The 13,674-nt window shown below is 48.0% G+C and overlaps 1 protein-coding gene across 1 annotated transcript in view; it reads left to right on the top strand.

Annotated features, from left to right (window-relative positions):
- Window positions 1–294: 294 nt before the first annotated feature.
- Window positions 295–13,674, top strand: part of MFAP3L (microfibril associated protein 3 like) — a 52,002-nt gene continuing 38,622 nt past the window's right edge. Inside the window, exon 1 of the mRNA XM_061132970.1 lies at window positions 295–363. The gene's annotated coding sequence lies outside the window, so the exon portion shown is untranslated. The remainder of the gene's footprint in view (window positions 364–13,674) is intronic.

Below are 13,674 nucleotides of genomic sequence, written 5' to 3'. Positions count from 1 at the left end.
GGCTCGGGGTACCGCCGCAGGGCCGCTTGGACCGAGGGGCTGGGTCCCCGCCTCGCGGCCCTGGCCCCTCCCCCGCGGGCCGGCCCACCACCCCCAGCCCCGCCGCTCGCCCCGCCCCTCCGCGCTGCAGCGAAGACCCGGCCGCGCCGCGGCGAGCGCACTGGGCATGCTCCGCCCTGCCGTTCGGCTCCGCTCTGGTCTACTCCGGGAGGCTGGGCTCCGGGAGTCTCCGCAGCCCGCACCTCAGCGGGCGCGGGGGCAGGGACAGCCGCCGAGAGGCTGCGGGCGTCGGCGCGGCTCGGCTCTCAGGCTGGCCATGGCGAGGAGCGCGCGGCGGCCGCCGGAGTGGCGAGGCGGCGTCAGGTTAGCCGGGTTAGCTGGGCGCCGGCGGGCGGGGCGCGGGCGGTGGGGAGCCCTGCACCGCATGGTGGCCGAGTCGCCCCGGTTGCGGCCGCGCAACTTTGGGGCTCTGGGGCTGGAGGAGCCCGCCGCCGGGGCTGCGCTCTGGGAGGCGCCCGGGTCCCCGCAGTGGGCTCCAGGGTCGCAAGATGCTGCGGGAATCCCAGAGCAGCGGTTTGGGGACACCGCGTCCCAGGCTCGTGTCGTAGCCCTCCTACAGCGAGGAGCACGGTGTGCACCGCGCGCAGCCGAGGAGCCGGCAGGTCTCGGAGGAAAGGGGACGTCAAGCCATGGCGGGGCCTTCCCCGATTCCGGGCCGCCCGGGTCACCGGACCTTGGTGACCGGATTGGGGGTGTGCACTGTCCTGGGCCCCGCAGGCCACGAGTGCTGGCGGCGCGTCCTGGTGCCGCAGGAGAGCGGGGAGCTGTGCGCGCAGCAAGCCGCCGCCTCCGCTGGAGCTCCCGGAGTTTGTCGCATTTGACTCCATAGCAAGTTGACATCGAATTGCTTCATGGCATGAAATGGGAAAACGTGCTTCATCGGCTTGAAAAACAGAGTAATTGCAAACCCGGTTTATTTTAAGCCCGACCATTAACCCGCCTTCCCGTCCAAAAAAAAAAAAAAAGCTTGAGCTTGCAAGACTTATAAAAAAAACTAGCAAAAAGGAAAAAAAAATGTTTGTAGGTGCATTATCTGCTCACAGTGTAGAAAAGAGTCTCTTATGGTTGAATTGTCATTGTTTTTCAGCATACTTGTTACAGAGAAGTTGGGTTACTGTAGCCATCTTTATTGTGCAGTATTTTAGATGTATAAGAACTTGGAAATACCGTGTGGCAGAAGCGCAGTGTTTATATATATATATATATATATATATATATATAAAGTTTTCTCACTTTTGTTTCTAAATGAAACATATTTTTTCTCAGTTGCTACTATGCTGAACATAGTAAAATTGTTCAGGATGAAATGGAAGATGGAAAATGAATGTTTTCAGAAAGGAGTAAGTTAGAACAATGTAGTTCTGCTGGGCTTGTAACTTTCCTGACAAATGCAGTTTGTAGATCCTACCACAGTTTTTGCTCGTTCTTGAAACATTTGGCACCATTACCACCCTTATGATTACTGGATTTCTGAAGCAAGGAAAACAATCCTTGTTCCAGTGAGAAATAGTTCTGCCTCTAACTGAAGTTCTAATTCTTAAGCTGGTGTCCAGAAGCACCCCTTAGTGGATACAGTTGTTTTATTTATTAAGCGTGTTACAAAACATCTGCTCTGTGCTCTTTATAGATTCTAATAGACTTTTGAGGCGCATTTGCTTTTCCTTGGGTTGTGGATAGCTTTTAATGTTTGTTCCTGTGTGAGGTGGTACCAGCTCACATTCCAGATGCTCCAAACCATTTCCCCATGTGGGCTGTGTGTCCTGCCTGAGGTGACTGAGATTTAATAACAAGAGCATTTGACTCCATAGCAAGTTGACATCGAATTGCTTCATGGCATGGAATGGGAAAACAGGTTGCAAGTGTCCAGACGACAAGAACAGCACCATGCTGACTCTGCAAATTAGACCTGCAATTCTTCATTTTACTCAAAAAGTTTGGTTGGTGGTATTCATTGCTCCTAAACATTTTTCTTAATGTATTTATAGAAACTTTTGGAAGTTTGAGAAAGAGCCAAGTCAAATATTGAGAAAATGTGCTTCCCCTTTCTGTAGCAGTGCATCCAGTTCAAAACGTCCTCTGTATACTACATACATGTAAATAAAGCTTATCTGTTATGGTGGGACTTGTGTTCTCAGGCTGCATCCTAATACCAAATAGTTATTGTGGTGAGGTTGCTTTTAACACACAACACAGTAGTCAGATTTGGTCAAGGATCATTTCTTGGAATTCAGAAGTAGTGCATGTGCCCATTCACTCACTCGTGTCCGACTCTGTGACCCTGGGGACTGAAGTTCACCAGGCTCCTCCTCTGTCCATGGGATTTTTCAGGCAAGAATACTGGAGTGGGTTGCCGTTTCCTTCTCCTGGGGCAGAAATAGTGCAGATAATAATTCCCCAATGCAACATCTAACCAAGCATTTGGTGTGTGGCTCGCCCTTTTCTAGCCAAGCCCAGGAGGACACTTGACAGCACTTTGTGATCTATGGCAAATCACAGGAAAGTTAGAAAAGGGCTTCCCTGGCAGCTCACTGGTAAAGAGTCTGCTTGCCAGTGCAGGAGACATGAGTTCGATCCCTGATCTGGGCGAATCACACGTGCCGTGCAGCAGCTGAGCCTGTCCTCCACAACTGCTGAAGCCCATGTGCCCTAGAGCCCGTGCTTTGCAACACGAGAAACCTCTGCAATGAGAAGCCTGTTCGCTGCAACTAGAGAAAAGCTTGTGCAGCAATGAAGACCCACCACAGCCAATAAATAAATAAATAAAATTATAAAGTTAGAAACAGCCTTAGATGCAAATGGTTGATTTTTAAGTTTGCTGAAAAACCTCCCTGGAATGGTTAACGGATTAAAGGGCTTGGTTGATCATGTGATAAGGACCAGTGAAGAGCTGTCAGAACTAGTTTCTAAGTTACGCTCAGCACAGAAGCCCTGTGTGTTTATTGGTCTTGCCTCTGCCTGAGGTCTTTACTCATTAAAACATCACATTTATTTTTCCTCCCCACCATCTTTATAGCCAAGCCCCTGAGGCTGCAGAAATGAGTAAGACATGGTGATTCACAATCTAGTCAGACAGACAGGCTTGAGCACAAATAACAAGGTAAGTGCTGCCCAAGAGGCATCTGTACCAGGAACCGAAAATGTGCAGGAAGGAGGCCCTTGGGTTGGGAGGGGAAGGGGCCTCATGATAATAGAGACAATGATAGGAATGCCTGAGGAATTGGATAGGCATCTTCTGGCTGGAAGTGGGCTCTCCAGACAAACGGACCACCATGATGGTAGTTAGGCTAATGCCCTCCCTCCCCGCCCAAGATGTGACCTTCCGGACTTTGCGGGTGGATTAGATGGAGGATCTGGAGATGGAGAGATTGTTCTGGGTTATCCAGTGTGCCCCATGTCATCACAAGCGTGCTTACTGGTGGAAGAGAGAAGCAGAGTGTGTATGCATGTGTGCTCAGTCTCGTCCGACTCTTTGCGACCCCATGGGCTGTATCCCTCCAGGCTCCTATGTTCATGGGATTTCCCAGGCAAGAATACTGGAGTAGGTTGTCATTCCCTTCTCCAGGGCATCTTCCCAACCCAGGGATCGAACCTGAGTCTCCTACATCTCCTGTATTTCAGGCAGATTCTTTACCGCTGAGCCACCAGGGAAGCCCAGTCAGTGTCAGATGCATGTGAGGAGGACTCGCTGGCCATTGCTGCCCTTGAAGATGGAAGGGCCAGGAAACGGGGAGGGAGGCAGGGGCGGGACAGCCTGTGGCAGCTGGTGAAGGTGAGGACGCCGATGAACCTCCCCCACCCTCCTGCCAATTCCTTGCTTAGCCCATCCTGACCCATGGGGAACTTTTCACCTGCAGAATCAAAAGATAACAGAGGTGTGTTCTAAGTCACTAAATTTGTGACTTGGTGCCTTAGGAGGGAGCCTGAGAAAGGGCATCTGACCATACACAAGGAAAGGTCTGGTGTGATGGGATCAGGGGCTGGGGCAGAGGAGTTTGGATTTCATCCTATTTTTGATAAATAATGGGGCATCACCTAAGGACTTTTATTAAACAGGAGCACGTGATTGACAAACTGCTGCTGTTTTATCTGCCTAAACCCCAGGATTCACAGGGCAGTTCGACAAAGGGTGTGTAACCTGAGGTGGTCCGTGGCAGTGGGGAATCTGGAACCAGCGTGTCGTATATCTCAGTTCTCCTCTTTAATCTGAAATGACCTTAGTGTGCATGTGTGAAGTTAACAGTTTAGGTCGGGACTTCGCTGGTAGTCCAGTAACTGAGACTCCTTGCTGTCAGTGTGGGAGGGCCTTGGCTTCAATCTCTTGTCCAGGGAACTAGATCCCACGTGTCACAGCTGAGAGTTCACATGCTCCAGCTAAAGATCCCGAGTTCAGCAAGGAAGATGGAAGATGCCATGGGCTGCAGCTAAGACCCAATGCAGCCAAACAATTAATTTTAAAAAAGAGCTTAAGAAAACTTGCATTCACAGTTCATTAGTACAGGAAGAATGGAGACAGTAAAGCAGTGGCGTGGTCACATTTTGACTATTTTGTTTCTGTTCATTGTCCTCTTTCTTCTTTTTTTATTAAAGTATAGTTGTACACTGTTATATAAATTACAGGTGTCCAATACAGTGATTCACACTTTTTTAAAGGTTGTACTCCATCTGTAGTGATTATAAAATATTGATTGTGTTCCCATATTTTACAGTATATCCTTGTACCTTATTTTATTTGTTATTTAATTTTTACAGTGTTGTGTTTCTGCTTACAACAATGCAAATCAGCCATAATGATACATATTAATACATCCACTCCCTCTTGAGCTCCCTCCCATCCCCAGGCCACCCCTCTAGTTCATCACAGAGTGCCAGACTGAGCTTCCTGTCACTGTCCTCTTAACAGACAGCTGCTCTGCTGAACACACACGGAGCACAGCAGACGGGAACACGGGGCAAGTCTGTGGGCAAGTCAGGTTGAACATGCTATTTTGAGGTGATGCCAGGTCACCTGGGCCAACTCTGACCAGTGGGTGGGAGCTGTCTGCCAGGTCATGGGCTCGTAGGGACTCAACTGAAAAGCTGCCGCGCCCATCAGCAGTGTTTGCTGTAGGCACCGTATCTGCTGGGGGGCAAGTGACAGCTATCATACCAGACACCCTAACTTACGGATTTAAATGTAAGAAATCCAAAAATCCTTTCCAGCCTCTTTTATGTACAGTCTCTTTCACGTACAAGGGCTTAATATCGGTCCTGTAAAAACCTGTAGTTGGGGTAAATTGACATCTCTGTGTGTCTGGAAGACCAAATCTGAACAAATCTTCTACCTTAGTGTGACAAGAGTAGCTCCAAGTTGAAATTGAACTACATGTAGAAAAATTAGTAAGGGAGAACAGATCTTTCCAACAGCATGGCAAAGGAAGCCCTGCGCTGACAAAATCCAATCCTAGGAGCAACACTGAGACGTGATCAAAACTTGCCTTAATGAAAACGCGGCTGTGAATCTGTAGTTTAGCTTCCATCTGCATAACTTTGTAAGGTTTATACCTCGACTTCCTTAAGTGAGTATAAAGATGCAGTAACTATTATTTTACACTGTTCAGGACAAGCTCAGTGTAAGCTGCTCTGTCTTGAAGCTCCTCTCCCTTAGGCTCTGGGGTACAGGCTTGTTGTTCTCTAAGGGTTTATCTTTCCTTTCCTGGTTTCTAACCTTACTCCTCTCATCATGAGGTCCATTGTGTTCCTTCGGGGTGATCTATTTTTTTCCATGACCGTACCAGTCACCCACACACCGATGTCCCCAAATCTCTGCCTTCAGATAAGCTTCTCTCATCCATTCACTGATTCATTTCAGCACATATTGATAACTTGAGAGCTTATAATCTAGGGGAAGGACAGCTGTGCACAAAGATGATTACAGTGAAAGTGTGAGGTTCTGGGTGAAGCTCAGTGAGTAGAGCAGTGTCTGGGGCTGTCTGGGGAGTCCTGGATGGCTTTGGACCAAGACTTGAGGGCTGAGTAGGGGTTTCCAGGTGTGTGAGACTGGAAGGCAGCAGGTCTAGAGTACATGGGTACTGAGAAAGCTCTGGCAGGCAGGAGTCTGAATGGAGGATCCCGTGTGTCCTGCCGTGGACTTGTTTTATACTAGTGGCAGGATGAGACCTGGAGGACGTCTGAATCAGATCTCTCAGAGTCAGCCCACTTCAGCAGCCCCTCGGAGTGTGGACTGCAGGCAGACAAGCCAGGACAGGATCCTCAGGGCAATGCTAGTCAGGAGTGAGCACTGAAACCAGGCTCAGCCCTGCATGCGACAGCCGCAGGGGCAAGGAGGGGAGAGGCGCATCTGTCAGGGGTGTGAGGGGCTGTGGGCCAGAGACTGGTTTAGCGAGAGGGAGCTGAAGCTGATGGTGGCAGAGCAGGAAAGCCCAGGTTACTTAGTGTGAGTCGCTCAGTTGTGTCCCACTCTTCACAACTCCATGGACTGGGGCCCGCCAGGCTCCTCTGTCCCTGGGAATCTCCAGGCAAGAATACTGAAGTGGGTTGCCATTCCCTTCTCCAGAGGATCTTCACACCCAGGGATGGAACCCTGGTCACCTGCAGTGCAGGCAGATTCTTTACCATCTGGGCCACCAGGCAAGCCCCAGGGCTGTAGTCAGCACGGCACTGCTGCAGGGCACAGACTTCCTAAGCCAGACAAGGGAGAAAGAAAGAAGGGATTAATTCTCTGGTGATTATCCGGCTTGGTTGGTCAGTTTTCATTCCAATCCCAAAGAAAGTAAATGACAAAGAATGCTCAAACTCCTGCACAATTGCATTCATCTCACACGCTAGCAAAGTAATGCTCAAAATTATCCAAGCCAGGCTTCAACAGTACGTGAACAGTTAACTTCCAGATGTTCAAACTGGATTTAGAAAAGGCAGAGGAACCATAGGTCAAATTGCCAACATCCGTTGGATCATCGAAAAAGCAAGAGAGTTCCAGAAAAACATCTACTTCACGCAGGAGTTGTGATGCCTCTTCTGCCCGCATGGCTGCTCTACCCAGGGCTGTGCCTGATTTAAGTGTTTCTCCCCTTTGATTAGCACTTTCCCCCGACTTCCCTGAATGTGCGGAGAGCTCTCTGACATTTGTGGCAGTGGGGCCCATCCCAGCTTGGCCTGCTGACTCCTTTGTCCACTCTAAAAGGGTAGTTAGGTGTACAGCCCCTCTGCTTTCTTAAAGGTAAAGAGCCCAGCTTCTCTGGCCCTCGGCAGGAGAAGGCATTGGAGTGAAGACTGCCATAGGGTTTGCCTCCAAGCTTCACCCAGGTCTTCACTCGGTCTGCACACTCCAGGATGGCTGTGGAATGGCTTAAACTTCAGCAGCTGTGGAGCTTGCTCGCTTGTCAGATGCTGTTGTTAGTTTCATCCTGTAGATTTCTGTTCCTGGACTGGGTGGAAGGTTTTTGTCCTCCGGGGTTTGGACAGCCCTAGATGACTTGGTCTCTGAGTGAGTCTAGCTCCGTTAGATGTCCCAAAGATAACCTGGCTTTTGAAATCCATTTTAAAATGCTTTTGAGAAACTTGAAATTAATTTCCAGAAAATGCTTGAATATTACTAATCGTTTGCTTTACTGGGGGCTGGGCTTTTCCCCCTGCACGTCTGACCCCAGGACCTCTGGTAGGCTTGACCCTTCTGCCTTTGTAGCGGGTCCATCTCTTCCTTTCTCTGGGTTCTGGCTGTCTCCTCTTCCTCCACTGAGGTAATGGATCTCTGTCCTGAAATCCTCTTTATCATTGCCCCTAAGAAGCCCTGGCCTGAAGGAGTGACCTGATAAGCTGGTGTCTCACGATGAGCGCGCACAGCAGATGCATTGCCTGTTGTTGGTGCTGTTCAGTCTCTAAGTGGTGTCCGATTCTTTGTGACCCCATGGACTGCAGCTTGCCAGGATCCGTGTCCTTCACTGTCTTGGGGAATGAGCTCAAACTCATGCCAGCTGAGTTGGTGAGCCATCCAACCATCTCATTCTCTGTGTCTGCTTCTCCTCCTACCCTCAGTCTTTCCCAGTATCAGAGTCTTTTCCAGTGACTTGACTCTTGCCACATGAGTCCTGCTAAAATGTACTGTAAGGAAGATTTTTGTTTTTAATGGTGGGCCATGCCCTACTGGCTAAACTAAGCCATTGCTCCTCCTGGAAAACTGTCCTGTCTCCTTTTCTTGCCCTTCAAGTCCTGGCCAACCCCAGTGAACATTCTGGGACCTTTCTAGCTGGCCTTCCTCTGAATTTCTGCAGTATTTACTCAGGTTAGTGCTTAATTATGTATGAGTGTAAAGATCTGGTCTTAAGAAATTTCTTAAGCCCCAGAGCAATATGAACTAAACTGATAATAGTGAGCTTCTTAAATACTTTGAGTTCCAGTTAATTGAGATGACTGAGTCCTGATTGTTTTTATCACTGAGAGGAATCTGACTGCCCAGCTGAGAAATCATCGAGAACACCTGGAGAGTGTGCGTAGCCCGGCAGGGCCTTCTCCCGTTCGAGCCTGGAGAAAAGCAAAGCTTCCTTCAGAGAGTGTGCTGTTGCTGTTCAGTTGCTCAATCACGTCTCACTCTGCAACACGAGGCCTCCCTGTCCTTCACCAACTCCCAGAGCTTGCTCACATTCATGTCCATTGAGTCGGTGATGCCATCCAACCATCTCATCCTCTCTCATCCCCTTCTCCTCCTGCCCTCAATCTTTTCCAGCATCGGGGTCTTTTCCAATGAGTCGACCGTTCACATCAGGTGGCCAAAGTATTGGAGCTTCAGCTTCAGCATCAGTCCTTCCAAAGAATATTCAGGACTAATTTCCTTTAGGATTGACCGGTTTGATCTCCTTGCAGTCCAAGGGACTCTCAAGAGTCTTTTCCAACATCATAGTTCAAAAGCCTCAGCTCCTCGGTGCTCAGCTTGCTTTGTGGTCCAACTCTCACATCCATATATGACTACTGGATAAACCATAGCTTTGACTAGATGAACCTTTGTTGGCAAAATAATGTCTCTGCTTTTTAATATGCTGTATAGATTGGTCATAGCTTTTCTTCCAAGGAACAAACATATTTTAATTTCATGGCTGCAATTGCCATCTGCAGTGATTTTGGAGCCCAAGAAAGTAAAGTCTGTCACTGCTTCCATTTTTTCCCCCATCTATTTGCCATGAAGTGATGGGACTAGATGCCGTGATCTTAGTTTTTTGAATGTTGAATTTTAAGCCAGCTTTTTCACTCCCCTCTTTCACCTTCATGAAGAGGTTCTTTAGTTCCTCTTTACTTTTTGCCATAAGGGTGGTGTCATCTGCATATCTGAGGCTATTGATATTTTTTGGGCAGTCTTGATTCCAGCTTGTGCCTCATCAAGCCCGACATTTCACATGATGTACTCTGCATATAAGTTAAATCAGCAGGGTGACAACATACGGCCTTCACATACTCTTTTCCCAATTTGGAACCAGTCTGTTGTTCCATGTCTGATTCTAACTGTTGCTTCTTGACCTGCCTACAGGTTTCTCAGTAGACAGGTAAGGTGGTCTGGTATTCCCATATCTGTAAGAATTTTCCAGTTTGCTGTGATGGAAAACACTAAAGCCATGTTTTCAACTTTCTTCTGGTGTTTTTGTGAAGATAATTTTCCACAGTGTCACATTGAAACACACTTAAACTTTAGAGAAGATTGACCTTAAGATATGTGCATTGAACTCAGCTAGAAGGTTATTCTGGTTCAACCACATTTTGGGAATTATTGCTCTATATACAAAATTTCAAAACAATAACTTAAAAAATAATATCAAAATATTTTAAAATTACCGTTTGAAAATGGCAGTTACGGCAGTTTGGTTGTTAGTGGCATTTAGCCAGTTTGCCCTGGCCGTGACATCCGGCCCCCAGTCACTGTGGCCAGGGTCACACGGTCCTGCGGGGCCTCCCCCGTGCGGGCGGGCAGCTTGGCCTTTGCCTCTTTCGCTGTCAGTGTAGACAGATCTACACGGTCCTTCCCCGTGTCACAGGGCCGCGGCAAGGCTCCGAGAGGTAATATCCGCGGCTCTGTATTGTAAATCGTAAATGCCGGATGAGCATAAGGGGTGTTGTTTTCATGCTGTTAACAAGAGTTGAGTCTAGTAGAGCTGGAGGTACAGAATCTCTTCTGTCCTTGTTAAGGTCTGGCTCTTAGAGAGAGCCTGCTAAGAACACTCATGCGACTCTGCTTGTGACAGTGGGGCTGGTAAAGGAGAACAAAAGCTTCTTAACTGCTCTCTCCAGTTACGAGCATATTTTCTCAAATAGATGAGATTTTATTCTGATGAAGGAAGAATCCCCAGGTGATCCAGTCCCTGTTCGGTGACTCTCAATGGCACTAATCAGACACCAGGGAGACCAGGAATGAGGGGTGGTTTCGACTCTGTGAAATATAAATGCCATTTCTGCAATCATAGGTACGTGCCAGAGTCCCATCAGCCTCACTCACCTCTCAGGCCTGAGTCCTTGGCCCTGCCCACGTCCTGGCCTCTTTGCCCAGGGACTCGTGGGCAGTGCCCTGCCTCTCCCGCAAGGATATGTCGAAGGCTGAGCTCTAGGGAGACCGTGGTTTATGTTTTAAACTTAGATTTGTGGTAAAGAATGGACACAGTTACCTAGAATTCTTAAGAAATGGGTGGAATTTGGAGGAAAGCAGGGTCCGCGAGGATGCCCAGTAAGGTATGTGTGTGAGCATGTGTGTGTATACTTACTCGTGTATGACCCTTTGTGACCCTACCCCATGGACTATAGCCCACCAGGCTCCTCTGTCCATGGGATTTCCCAGGCAAGAATACTGGAGTGGGTTGCCATTTTCTATTCCAGGGATCTTCCCAACCCAGGGATCGGACCCACGTCTCCTGCATTGCAGGCGAATTCTTTACCACTGAGCCATTTGGGAAGCCCGTAAGGCAGTCTATCTAAAGGAAGAGCTCAGAAGCAGCTGGCGATCTGGTGTTCTGTCCCGCTTCATTTCCTGCAGGAGGACCTTGGTCTGCAGACACACCTCCCAACTCTTTCCCTCCACAGCACAGCCACACCCCTGCTTGTTGTGGTCACAGGATGGTGGATTTGGAGAAGAAATGACCAGCCATGCACCCCAGTCAGTGGCGGAACCCCCCTCCCCCACCCAGTCCACACGGGGCGTCACCCTTGGCCAGTGGGAGGTCGTTCATGTACAGGCAGATTGGGTTGAGAAAGGGGCCTTAAGTGTTTACCGTGTGTGCCAGGATCTGAGAAAATCTAAACATACAATCGTTTCAGGCCTGAATATCATGTTTAGAAAGCAGGTTAAGAATATTGATCTCTGGTTTATGCAGTCTCGGGGGAGGAGGCTACCCCTCTACCCAGGCAGAGCACCGGCCTCGTGGGCAGGCACTCGGGATCAGCCCATCCTTCATGCATCACTCCAGAATATGGGCGCCTCTGGCTGCTGTTCCAGGCGGGAAGGCAGTCCTGGCCTGTGGAGACGTCTAGGCTCCCATATGCGCCCCAGCTCCTGCCTGGTCTGACTTTGCACGGAGGAGCTTATTTACCAAATACATCCTGAGTGTCTTGGAAATGGACTCGCAGTGAAATTAAAGGAGGAAGGATGGAAGGTCAGCTGAAGCTATGCTGTAGATTAGCCAGTAAGAGAAAATTAATTGCTCTAGAATAAAAATTTGAATCTCCCTATAGCAGCATGCATGCGTGCTCAGTCGTGTCTGACTCTGTGCAACCCCATGGACTGTTGCCCGCCAGACTCCTCTGTCAGTGGGATTCTCCAGGCAAGACTACTGGAGTGGGTTGCCATTTCCTACTCCAGGGATCTTCCCACCCAGGTATCAAACTGATGTTTGACCGAATCTCCCTATATACACACTCCAAAGAATAGGGAGAATGTTTTGAAAGGACATAATTTAGTTTCAGGTTTTTTTTTTTTATAAGTGGAAGGAGAATCTAGAAAAATACCTAGTGATAGAGACAGGAAGAGAAAGTGAGAAACAGCTCAAGGTGCTTCTGTACCAGCTGTAAGTCTGATACATGATCTGATCGTCACGGTGTCAGACGTGAGAGAAAAATGCCAACGCAGCGTCCCCAGCTCCTCTCTGCCTCCTACTGTGCTTCAGGAACGTGTTTGGCAGCACAAAGGTACCCCCTCACCAGGGGTTGCATCCTCTTTGTATTCAGTCCCCAGGTTTGGTTTATTCCCTGGACTGTCAGATTTCTGAGGAAGTATCTCTCTGATCAAGTAAGGATTTTCTTTAATTGGGCCCCAAACTGTTTTAGACTGTTCATTTGAAATGAGAATTCAAAGATGTAAAATACAGGCCAAAACATCAATAAACTCTTCTGAAAGATACTCTTGTGATTAGAACAGCCCTCGGTGTCTGTCTCAGCTGCCAGAACAATGAAAAACTGCCTTTATGGAGCCCAGAGGTTTTAGTGCAATACCAGATCTGAGATGGGCATGACGTTTTATTCTGGTTTGAAGCCACTAAACTATGTCCCCAGGCAGTCTGTTGCCTTCTTTGGCCTCTCTGTCTTACCTTGTGTTAAAAAACCAAAACAAACAGAAAACCCCACACAAAAAAAAACCTTTGAGAAGAGACACCCGGGGTTTTCCAGACATAACATTCTTGTTTCGTGAACAGATACGTGCAATACACCTGTTTTTATCTTGCCTGACAGTAGTCATTAGGTGAAGATCCCATGAAGAAGGGAATGGCAACCCACTCTAGTATTCTTGCCTGGAGAATCCCATGGACAGAGAATTCTGGTGGGCTACAATCCATGGGGTTGCAAAGAGTCGGACACGACTGAGCACCTAACTAGCAGAAAACCTTTAATACCGTTCTTTTTCTCTTTCTCCTTTTCTAAACATTATATTTATGAGAGCTTTATTTTATATGAATCCTACTTTTTTCCTCTTTTTAAAATATTTATTTATTTTTAATTTATTTGTTTTTTAATTGAAGGATAATTGGTTTACAGAATTTTGTTGTTTTCTGTCAAGCATCACCGAGCATCAGCCATAGGTATACATGTGTCCCCTCCGTCTGGTCCCTCCCTCCCATGTCCCACCCTCTCCCATCCCCAGGTGCAGTTTGAGTTCCCGACATACAGCAGATTTCTGCTGGCTCTGTTTCACTTATGGTAGTGTGTGCTTCCATGCTGCTCTCCACAGAAAAGGGGAAGAAGGTGGCAGAGGAGTAAGATGATTCTTACTTCTAATCAGAAAAGGCACAGCATGTGGGAAAAAATGAAGATCCAAGAAGGGTTTCTTATTATGCTGGATCCATTAAAACTAAGTATTACAGAGATGACATCTTGGGGTCTCTCATTCGTTGTTAGGTTTGAAAAGCAGTGATTTAAAACATCCATTTTTGAAAAGTTAGGTACTTTTTGCATATCAGAAAAATAACCAGGTGTACAATGCTGTAGAGGCCTGAACGTCAGTGTGGTTCATAGAGTAGAATGAGCCCTTTTGTTCTAGCTCCTTCTGAATTGTTCAGTGACCTTGCCAACCTCGTCTGGGGGTCACTCCCCCATTACCTGTGTGTAGCTCATCCTTGACGTACAAATCTGTATAATATTGGGGCTTCCCTGGTG

The sequence above is a fragment of the Dama dama genome, chromosome 29 (genome assembly GCF_033118175.1).
Source record: "Dama dama isolate Ldn47 chromosome 29, ASM3311817v1, whole genome shotgun sequence".
NCBI lineage: Eukaryota > Metazoa > Chordata > Mammalia > Artiodactyla > Cervidae > Dama > Dama dama.
This window is presented reverse-complemented; position numbering and strand designations above follow the sequence as displayed.